Raw genomic sequence first — 13,059 nt, forward strand, 5'->3', positions numbered from 1 at the left:
CCAAAACAACAATATCATTAAAACATTCATGATGCATAATTAAAAATAATGAATTCCAAAACCCTTTTCTAAATTCATGCTTGATAATCTTTAAATCATGTTCTAGTGTTTACAAACCCATGTAGTTTTTAGGATAAACCGCCCGTACCTTAAATTAGAAGCTTTTAAATGAACTCTAGCTTTTGGGATACTATACGTACGATTGATGGGTGCTTCTTGTATCCCTCGCAATGGGAATTTCGAATCTTGAAAAATTAAGAAAAACCCACGGTTAAATCTTGAGATATATTGATCATTGGGTTGAAACCCTAAGGAGTGTTCTTGGTGATTTTGGGAGAAAATAACCTTATTTTGGTGTTTAGGGCATTTAATCCCGTGTTATGGCTGAATAGGGCATGAAAAATACCACTTTTGCCCTTAAAAATGTGAAAACAGAACCTGGAAATTGGGTGCGTATGACAGAGCGTGCGTCGCGCGCTAATCGCACGATGCTACTATCTCAGTCAGGAAAATGGCCATAACATTTCGCTCGGGTATCAGATTTTGGAGAAATTGGTATCGTTGGAAAGATAATTCGAAGAAATTTCATTTGATATATAGTAGGTCCTGTAATTCGTTATATACAAAGTGTTATGGCCGATTGAAGTTGACCCAAGTTTCGACGCTTACTCAAACTCGAACGATAGGAAAGCTTTCAACTCGTCCTTGAGTTTGGGGACCTCTATGATCTCAATTCATGCTCAAATAGGTTCCCACACTACATAATTTAACATGCCAAATTTTCATAGAATTTATGGCTTTTGGATCATCTACGCATAGAAACAACGGTTTTCGTTCTAGCCCGAAATGCGGGGTGTTACATTATCTCCCCCTTGGGATCATTCGTCCTCGAATGATGGGTAGGAATGTTGAAGTATTTAAGGTATAGAATAAAATGGACATGATATATCTTCTAAGAAAGGATATAGCCGAGCTGAAACATTTAAACTTCTATCATGAAATTGAATTCTGAGCTGACTTGACTTTACTTGCTTTAAGGAGCTGATTCATGCTGAGAGTTTAGGATTCCATTGAAGTGTTCATGATCAAATCATACATATTGAAGTGAGAAGTGATAACTTATGCAAGTACGAATCATGAGACAACTGGACTTAGATTGTATCAGGGTATTACACTATCTGAGCTAAAATACTTGGGAAAATTTAAGATTATGCGCTAAACTCTTATGAACTGAGTCATGACTAAATAGCTGAATCTGAAAGATGATGCTTTGACTGAACTAAATTCTCAACTTACATGGATGGAATAGATTATCTCTTGAGATGGTCATACGCCTGAGACTTCGGATAGTAGGACTGGGTGAAAAGGTGGAAGACCACTGTAACTTGTCTGCCTGACTGTTAAACTGAATTACACTGGAAACTTATACTTAACCGGAGTATCTTTTCAACACTCTTTCTAATGAAGTTCTAGTAACATCAGGGAGCAAAGAATATTGGGCATGTGTTACACAAGACATTCATCTAAGGAATCACAACAATGACACCACTCCATAGCATGGAACATAAACATATAACTCATAAACTAGGATAGACTTACCAGGCCTTAGGCAAAATAACTTATTGTTTTTAAGCTTAGTACACTTCTTGAATACTCCCTTAACTATACTAGTCCCTTTAAATACCATACTCATTTGATTCAATCTTCCATATCTTTTTAGAGATCACACTCTAAGCATAACGTGCCTTACCACTTCAATGACCAACTATGAACTCTTACAATGGATTCACTAGTGCATATTGCGTTCCTCCACTTAAATCCCAATATGTCATCCAAGCCCATCCTAATAACCACATATGAACTTGAAGACAAACACCCATAAAGACATACTTCACATATTATCTAAACCCCTATCCATATAACTCCCTCGCGCTACCCCAAGAACACACACACACAACTTTCAACTAACCATCACATGTATCAAAGACTTGGCCCTAAATCTTACTTCACACTTATGGCCTTATCTAAAACAAGCATAAAATGGTCTTTCATCAACAAGGAACATTTACTCATCACCACTATTATCACATAAGGAGAAGTCACTAAAAGGTTAGAACATAAGACCTTGAAGCATGGACGGATATTATATGAGACTTGACACTTAACTGAGGCCTAAGGAACAACGAATCAACATCATGGATTTATCAAAGTGATCTAAGTTGAGGGCATATCTGGCTATAAGCTGAATCTCGCCAATCATTTGGCATGCAACATAAGTTATGGAAATTGAGCACACTATAAAGCGTGAGTACATGAATCATGAGCTGCATGACCTCAACTTGGAGTTCATAACTTATGGAATGTGATTCCGACTACTGAAACGAACTAAAACTCCTCATTTTGGAACTGGAAGAGTACATGATTCTCTATCATATGCATGAATATGAACTATGATCTTGGAATTAAAATGTAAGGCATGAGTTATATATTAGGATAACTAAAAAATACTGAGATAAGAACGAGTTGAGCCTCACCCTCACGTCTGATGTTCTATATCATACTCGCATTACTACTAAAATCTGAGAGCCTGCCTTGGTCACTTGTTCTATCATCTCTCCCTTAGCTTTAAGCCATCATCTTAAGTTTGAGAGATCCCTTACTAAACTCTAAACTGAACCACACTAACTGCACTCTGGGGTCTGGAATACGACAATACACAATTAAATAAAACGTAACCCGAATGACTACACTGGAAGTGGGAAAACCCACGGCTAATACTACCTTCTGAGATACACTCTATCTTTCTATAACCCTCCAATAGTTATCATATAATACTTGAACACTTACTAACTTCAAATCTTCATGAGTATCCCCATAGTCGGAGTGCACACCCTCTAGCGCTTCAACTCTTATTTCTATCAGTTCAACCTTCAAAAATTCAAACTTAGGTTCTAACACTTAACATAGATATCACCAAGCCTTTGATGAATCATACTACTTCCAACATAGCCTACCAATATCGCGACTCCAAACTTATATCTCTCTACTATGAGAATCAAGATCATATCAAAAGGCTCAACATTATCAATCAGAACTCCTTAACGTGGCTATTTAGAACACCATATACCATCTAACTAGTCTTTCTCCACCTAGCAACTCAACTTACCACTAGCTACACACAACATGTAATAGCCTTAGAAAAATATCGCAACCTCATATCACCTTGGCATACTTCTACTTCATACATACAATACCATACTTCATTACGAATCAAATAAACTTAAGCTCGCACTATTCAAGCCTATTAGATTGCTTCCATAAAACTAGTATCATTAATTAAGAAATAATCACATCCACTTTCATGGCCATCAACTGTTCAAACTTAATGTTTAGTGCTAAACATGATTTTCAACCCAACCTTACACACAATTCTCACTTGGAAACTACGAAATAAAACATCAAGAAACAATAGTACACTAGAACTCCGTAGCCACAATAATCGATCATGACCTTACGATTTTCCTTATTATAATTCATTAACATACACTATTTCAACACATTAAGCCTATAGTCTACCATCAATCATCTACCACCAATGAAGAATGCAACATAATATACTAGTCCATCAAATTGGGATATTCTAGCCAAATATCTCATTTTATTTAGATATAACCCACAATCAAAACTCCTTCATGACATCACTACTATGCCTCAAAATCTACTACATACCTTCTCACAAGTTGTACTAGTTTACAAGTACCACAGTAAAAAAGGTCAAGAGGGTAGAGTCACATAATAGACATGGTCAACCTTATTCTTATATTATAACCCCATACAATCTTATCTACTTATACGGATTTCTTACATCACACTTACTTACCTAAGCGTACATTAGACTACCTTCAAATTTCACAAATAATTGTGTGTGTATAATTATAACTTACTGGCTAATCTAGCCATTTTCATACTTCGAGCAAACAACAACTCACCTTAGCTAATAACTCCTTCTCTACCTCTACTAAACAAACACACAAAGACGTATCACTTTATTACCAACTCAATCTCATGCAAAAAGATTTGGCTATACATACATTCAATAAATCGCCCTTCCCACTTTTTTGGCCATTACACCTCTAAATCCCCAGTTCCAACCAACACAAGAATCAACAAGATGAACAACAAGTTGCTAATGAATTGAAATAGGCCTAGCACGGCTTCACTAGACTTTGATTTTGTGTTTTGAACAAGAAAATGAGAGGAATGACAAGGCAATTTATACTAGTGAATCAAAAGAGCCCCACACGGCTTCACTAGACTTTTAGTTTCAACAACACAATGATAACAAGATTACAAGAGATAGAAACTTGACACACAATAATTAATGATCTAAGAATACATATCTTACTCTGTATAAATAAAAATCTTAGTCAAACACCATACAATCCACACATGCTACTAGCTACCACATTAGTTTATCACTAAAAGGGGGGTAAATCATCCTCAAACATCGGTTATTCAACTAAAATATTTATTTACACAAAAGTCACCCTTACTCTAACTTCTAACTTTGTGACTTCACATCACCAACTTCTTGGTCCAACATCACTACCAACAGGTCATAACACCAACACTTAATTTATACAACTACTCGGGTGGAAATACTGTTCCAATATTCTATTACACATCACCCCCCTTAAGCACAACATCTACAACATAAATTTTTGAAAAGGACCGTATACACTTAATACCACAGGCTGAAAAATATGATTTCATCAAGGTACAGGTTCACACTAGAATCAATACACTCTGAAGTACTAACGAACTCTTCTCAAGTCCTTGCACAAATTTTAAAATCTTATATGATTCAATCAGAAAGAACCATGTCATTTAGACTCTAAACTTCTTTACTTGAATCACCCCAATAATGAGACATGTCTGAGAACATCACAGTAAGGAAAGAATTGGGATGACTGTTACTTTCATATGGGCGACACCATAGCATAAATTAGAGTATGAAAGAGGAACATTCTGACTCTATTGCACGAACTAGAATATGAGGAAAGAGAGATATTTTTAAATGCCTTATAGCCTCCTGCATATAAGTGTGGTGCACTACACATCCATAAATAAGACTCTACCAGACGCGATTTCACAGACACCCTGGGACCATGAACCATGCTCTGATACCAAATTTGTCACGATCCAAACCAGGGCCCTGACCGTGACGGACATCCTGAACCATGAAAGCCCGAGAGCCCTTCTAACTTGTAATCATATACACCATTCATATACAAATAGAAAAGGCAGAAAAATACATAATAAAATAGAATCATGGTCATAAGTCTAAATTCAATTTATAATATAAAAAGTAAAGCCCAACAACAACTAGACAATGTCTGAATCAGTCTGCAAAATCTCTACTACATGATCAAATCAAAGCTGTCTGAAAATTGGGACAAGGCCGCCAGTAGACCAAAACCATAATAAATGATAAATGGCTGAAAACAACTAGGCCTTCTGAAATATAGAAGGATCACCAACTGAACTCTGCACTTCTGCTGGAAGAAATCTACTGCTTATCAGAACCCCTAGATTGAGCCTCCAAACCTGGGAGGGTAGGGGGTCAATACAATTGTGTACTGGTACATAGAGAAAATTCAAAAGAATAATTTATATTCAACATATATGAGAGCAATTTAAAAATAGTTCATAAATATATCATATGGTAAGAAATCACATGGACATTTTTAAAAGACTCTATAAAATTATCTGAACTCTGTGACACTCTTGTTTTACTTCTGCACTAGGTGGTACACCCTACGATTTCACAACTTTCACCGACTACCTTATGTCGGTGGCTGCCAAGACAGGAGTACTAGTGAGAGAAGATCACACAAGATCACACAGCAGGGTGCCATAACCCCCAATCAAGTCATTATGTCGTGGTTGGGCTCAAGATCACAAAACAGAGCTCCAAACCATAAGTCCATATTTGGGATGACAAAATACTAGGTATACAAGATCACATAGCAGGGTAACAAGTTCCCGTGTCAGCAAATCACGGTTTCCAGCATAGAGTCATTTGACTAGTGCTTCCTTCGGGTAACCACCTAACTCACATTAACCCAGTTTTTAACTCTTTAAAACATGTATTCTCTGAAATCAAACTCTAAAAACTCTAACTCTGTTACGGTATATATTTATATGGTATCGTCATACCATTGACTTGCAAGTCACATCTCTTAGCCATTATTGGCATATTAAAATTTCTGTTTTCAAAATATAAGTTCGGAACCACCATATCAATAAATCAGTTCAAGAACTCCTTCTTTAAATTCATGTAAATACATGCAAGAAAATTTTCTCTTTGTCAACATTTCAATAATATGTGGTGGTCATGTCAAATTACTCAATCACATGCAATTCTTTCTCTGTAAAACAAGCATATAAGTATAACAAGAGACTCTCTCCCATTATCTCCAAATCATGTCAAATACTATGATATTGAAAAGACCACTTTCAAACCATTAAACATGTATTTCAAATCATTCCCAATAAGTTCATAAACTTAATTCATCACTAGAGAGGGATTTCATAATTTGTTCTCTCAAACAATCTTCAATCATAATTTTTCATACATATAACTTATACATATAAATCAATTTAAGGGGACAAGGCCTAAAGGCCAAAACAACAATATCATTAAAACATTCATGATGCATAATTAATAATAATGAATTCCAAAACCCTTTTCTAAATTCATGCTTGATAACCTTTAAATCATGTTCTAGTGTTTACAAACCCATGTAGTTTTTAGGATAAACTCCACGTACCTAAAATTAGAAGCTTTTGAATGAACTCTAGCTTTTGGGATGCTATACGTATGATTGATGGGTGCTTCTTGCAGCCATAGCAATGGAATTTCTAATCTTAAAGAATTAAGGAAAACCTACGGTTAAATCTTGAGATATATTGATCTTTGGGTTGAAACCCTAAGGAGTGTTCTTGGTGATTTTGGGAGAGAATAACCTTATTTTGGTGTTTGGGGGATTTAATCCCATGTTATGGCTGAATAGGGGGTGAAAATACCATTTTTGCCCTTAAAAATGCGAAAACAGAACCGGGAAATTGGGTGCATGCGATAGAGCGTGTGTCGTGCGCTAATTGCGCGATGCTACTATCTTAGTCACGAAAATGGACATAACTTTTTGCTCGGATATCGAATTTTGGCGAAATTGGTATCGTTGGAAAGCTAATTCGAAGAGATTTCATTTGATATATAGTAGGCCCTATAATTCATTAAATACAAAGAGTTATGGCTAATTGAAGTTGACCTAAGTTTCGACTCTCACTCAAACTTGAACGATAAGAAAGCTTTTAACTCGTCCTTGAGTTTGGGGACCTCTATGATCTCAATTCATGCTCAAATAGGTTCCTACACTACATAATTTAACATGCCAAATTTGCATAGGATTTATAGCTTTTGGATCATCTACACATTGAAATGATACTTTTCATTCTAGCTCAAAATGCAGGGTGTTACAGTCGACCTTCTCATCGTAGTAGGCCAAATGTGATCTTTCTGCCTTAGTTGCGATGGTTTGGGTGATGGTCCATCGCTAGCTCGATGGTTAGTCGGCTATTCCATTGCGCCTGGATAGAAGATCAACTCACTATCTCTGCTACGATGGTTTGGACGATAGTCCATCGCTAGCTCGATGGTCCGTCGGCCCTTTTCGTCGCACCTGGCTGGTTTAGACTGCTTTCTATATTTTGGCCATAACTTTCTACGCCGATATCGGATTTAGGCAAATTTTGTATTGCTGGAAAGCTTATTCAATTTTTCACACAACAAAAAGTTAAAATCTTGAAAATTCAACGTGTATAAAAGTGGATTCATCATTTAAAGAAAGTCTTTAACATTTTCAGGATGATTTTAAGCTAGGTAGAAGTACGGGGTATTACAATATCTCCTTGAAAAAATTCATCCTCGATGAGACTGATTTAGATGGGAGAAACGATAAGCTAAAGTACATACTAAACATGAACAACTGAAACATGACTACATAACTAACATTACTGAGATTCATGTTGATCATGCATATCTGATGCATGGTTTTATGACTAAGTTGATACATGAATGCATGACTGAGAGTACTGATAAGCTGATGATGTATCCCTCATACGTGAATACATAACTAAACTGACTCATGAACATGCAACTAAATATGTAAGGGTAAAGATACCAAGTTTGAAATAAAAACGGAGCATAGTTTGTAACTGAAATTTGAACCATAAGCTGAATGAACTTAAGGAAAACTATTACCTTGGGCTTAGTCTAAATTTGTAGAGAAGAGGTGAGGATACTTGGTCCGCATATCTGCTTCTGCTTCCCAAGTAGCTCCATCAATGGACTGATTCCGCCAAAGAACTTTGACTAGAGGGACTTCTTTGTTCCTCAGTACGCGAATCTAATAGTCAAGGATTTTGACTGGGATTTCCTAAAAAGAGAGACTGTTCTGAATGTCTACGCCCTCAACAGAGACTACAACTGTTGGGTCACCTATGCACTTCTGCATAAGACTTCTGTCGGCTCTGAGCAGCCTGAAGTCTTTCTCTGATCAAATAAACTTTTCTAAGGTATCGAATACTAAGTCAGGCCCTATAACTGAGGCCTCACTAACTTTGAACCAACCGACTAGAGATCTACATCTCCTACCGTAGAGAGCTTTGAATGGATCCATCTGAATACTAGAATGATAGCCGTTGTTGTATACAAACTCAATCAAAGGTCAGTGACCATCCCAACTACCCTTGAAATCAATTGCACACGCTCTTAGCATATCTTCCAAGGTCTGAATGGTCCTTTTTGCTTGACCATCTGTCTGAGGATGAAAGGTTGTATTGAGATGAACTCGAGTAACAAGACCCTTTTGGAATGTTTTCCAGAAATAAGAGGTGAACTGGGTACCTCTATCTGAGACAATGGACAATGAAACACCGTGTAATTTGACCAAATCCCTGATATAGAGTTTGGCATAATCCTCAACTGAATAGAAGGTATGGACTGGAGGGAAATGAGTTGATTTAGTCATCCTATCTACAATAACCCAAACTGGATCATACTATGACTAGTACGAGGCAAACTCATCATAAAGTCCATGTTCACTTCTTTCCACTTCCAAGTGGGACTATTGAACTCCTGCATGGACCCACTAGTCTTTTGATGCTCAACCTCAACCTATTAACATGTACATCACTTAGCCATAAACTCTGCAATATCTCTTTTCATCCCACTCCACCAATAGATTTCTCGTAAATCACGGTACATCTTAGTGGCCCCTGGATTAATCGAGTAACGCGCACCATATGCTTCTGCAAGAATTTATTACCTCAAGTCACCTATACTTGGCACACACAGACGACCCTGATAATGCAAAATCTCATCTCCCCCTTAGAAGAAAACCTCTACTTTCTGATCTCAGACTGACTCTTTCAACTTGACTAGACTGAGATCTCTACCTTGCTTTTCCTTTACTTCAGAAACTAGAGATGATTTTGAACTAGTCTAAACCCATAATCATTCTAGGAGTATGCATGAATGAGAACATGAGAACATGACTGAGACTGGAACATAATACATGAACTAAATATCGCGAATTGAACTAAGCCCATGAATGTATGTCTTATGACTGAGATTAGAATTTGAGGGACAACATACAATACCCCTTACTCCAAGCTGGGTTCATTTCGTAAGAAAGAAAATAGAAGGTCTAGGTCATGGAAATTTAGGGATTATAGTGTATCTCCCCCTTAGGATACTATGTCCCTCTAAGAATACTTACCTTATTGAGATACTGGGGAAAATTGAGGCGATGTATAGGGCACCTACGAACTGAACCGTGACTAAATATCTGGGATCTGAAACTAAGGCATGATACATGAATTAAGCTGAATATGCCTCTACCTGGTTGGTCTATCTCAGAATGATTACATTCATGATACTTTGGATAGGGCGGCTAGATGAAAAGATGGGAACTCACAATATACAAATTTGTCAGTCTGTCTGCCAAACTGAATTACTAGTTTTACAGATAAACTTATACTGAAGCTTATACCCAACTATACTCTCCACCTTAGTAAGACACTTCACCTGAGGCTACTAAAGATATCCGTATGGGTGCTGAGCACGAATGCATGAATATACTAACTTATTTGATTAACTACATAACTGATAGTTGAATGCTAGGCATGTAAGACTGAACTATGCTTAGTCTGAATGGCTGGACTGAAATTGTGGATCATTATACATACGAGGTAAGGACTAACTGGGAAATATGAGATAACTGAGAATGTATTCATAAAAACTGTATTATCTAAAAATGCAAGACCAAGTGCATAACAGATTCTGAAACATTTTGTAAACTAAGGTACTGAGATATTGATAATTATATGCTATGGTCGAGCAAATCTGAAATTAAACTGAGCTATTGATCCAATTACTGAATTGAAGCTGAGACTGATACAATAACTAAGACTATATCGAATATTGTAGCTAAGACTGTAACAGGGACTAGAGGTTGGTTTCGAATAATTGAAGATTAGAATAGTACTAAAGTACTGAATTTGGAAGGCTAAGTAACCGATAGCTGAAAGTCATAGTTCTGTAGCACTATCTGAGTCCTTGACTGAATATCAATTACTAAACTGACACCATAACTGAGGCATAAGGAATAGAGCGTCAACACCACAAATTCATTGAGGGATCTAAGCTGAGGGTATACGTGATATAATTTGAGTTTGGCTGATCATTTAGAGTGGAGCATGCGGCATGAGGGCTGAGCATACTGTAAAACTTAACTTGAGTGCATGAGTCATAAGTTGCATGACCTGAGTCTGGGGTTTTTTACATTCATGGAACATGATTTGTAACCCTAAGTGAACTGGGATTCCTCATAGTAGGAACTGGAAACATACCCGATTCTATGGAAAGTACGTGAATGTGAGCTGTGTTCATGAAATTGGGATGTGAAGCATGCGTAAGTATCGTGTTGAATGTAGCACAAAACTTTTCTCTGAGATAGGAACGAATTGGGAATTACCTTTCCCTATTGATTTCCTACACATACTGGCATTACTACTAGAATCCGAAGGCCCGACGTTTCTGAGATATCATAATTGGACAGTTCCAGTATACCTATCACGCTATAATAGACTGACCCATTGAGGTGGATACTAAGAAGGGTCCTGTTAATATTTGATATGACCTTAATATTGATTGTTATGCATAGAGTTATAAAAGAAAAGAAGCTTATGGATCTGAAGGTGTATAAACATGTAAATGAGAGATCGAAACATACCATTGACTGCATCAGGAGAACTTTCTTGATCTTGTCGGGACTGAAGTGCATAGAGTCTGCTTGGGCATTGCACATTGGCAGCACTGGAAGTGGCACCCTGCTGATTCGGGCGATTGGACTGAGCTGAAGGACGATTGTGCTAACTTCGTGGATCGGGCTTAGGATAATCTCGTACTTTGTGGCCTATCTCGCCACATCCAAAACACATATCACTACTGGATCTACACACACTCTTATGATTCTTACCACACTCTTCGCAAAGCGGATAGGTAAGACCCCTCATCGCACTACCCTGGGTTTTGAAGCCTGGCGCACCCTTATGACTGTCAATATTGAACTTAGGTACTGTATACCAAGTGGAGATAGAGCTGGAACTGAGGATTTTGGGCGGAAATTAAAACGATTACCACCTTCTGAATTAGACAAATTGAAATTACCTATTCTCGCCCTCTTATTTTCTCTCATCCTATGCTTCCCCACCTTAATCTGTTGGGTATAAATCATATGCCTAGGGGGAATAACAGCCTGCAGATTTCTCTGAGCTACTACTGAGTATGATAAAGTAAGGGACTTGGTTCTGAATTCGCCATGAAAGACATGCTCGCCCAGGGAATCTGCCTGAATGGGCGGAGGTGCTGACTGATTCCCAGTTCTTTTTTTGTTAGACCTTTTGGGAGGCATGTTCTGTAAATAAAAGAAAGAGGTAGATTAGACTGAGAGTTTAAGCTTGAGCATATGCTCACTGGAACGATATGAATACTGAAAGAAGGAAAACTGTTACTAAAACATCTTATAGCCTCTTGTACATAAATATGGCGCCAATACACCCATGCACAAGACTCTACTAGATACGGCTTTTCAGACTTCCTAGGATACTAAACCTTAGGCTCTGATAGCAAGTTTGTAACGCCCCAAATTTGGTACCCAAAATGCTACATGATGCTACTAATCCCGAAGGACCACTAGCCAACCCATGACTGATATCTGTAACTGAGCACTACATGACGTACTGTATAAATGCCAAAATAAAAAGATGAAAGGCCATAAGGTTCAAATATCTAATAAAACATAACATCAGAATAATACGGTATCACAATACCAAAACTGAAATAACTGTCAGAACATGCTAGTATGAAAGCCTGTAAACTGTCTGAATAAGGAGTTGATGGGACATATCCCCAACTAACTCCAACTGCTGAAATAAACTAAGTACTAAAAGAATGAAATAGTCAAATAATAACATCCTCGAATGATGAGGACTCACTGCTAGTCTGTCTGCTGAATGACTGATCTACTAAGGATGCTCTGGAACTCGTGCTTCTGAACCTATGGTATAAAACACCATAGCTTAAAATAAAAGTATGCGTCAGTACGTGAGAATGTACTGGTACGCAAGTGTGGTAAGCTGAATACATGGGGTTCATATGCATGAACAATACTAACTGACTAAATAACATGAACGTGAGAATACATTCATGAATACTTAACTGTAAATGAGATCGTGATAATACTGATTACTGAGTTTGAATACTGATAACATGAGTTTTGTATAACTAATATACTGTTAGCTGAGTGATTATGTCTGACAGTCCTGATTCTGAAGAACTTTTTGAGTTCTTTTATTGAGACTAAGACTGAGACTGTGGGAAGTAGTCATCTAACCGACATGCCCTTTTTCTATATAAAGTTGGAGTCCAAT

Source organism: Capsicum annuum, chromosome 3, assembly GCF_002878395.1.
Source record: "Capsicum annuum cultivar UCD-10X-F1 chromosome 3, UCD10Xv1.1, whole genome shotgun sequence".
Lineage (NCBI taxonomy): Eukaryota > Viridiplantae > Streptophyta > Magnoliopsida > Solanales > Solanaceae > Capsicum > Capsicum annuum.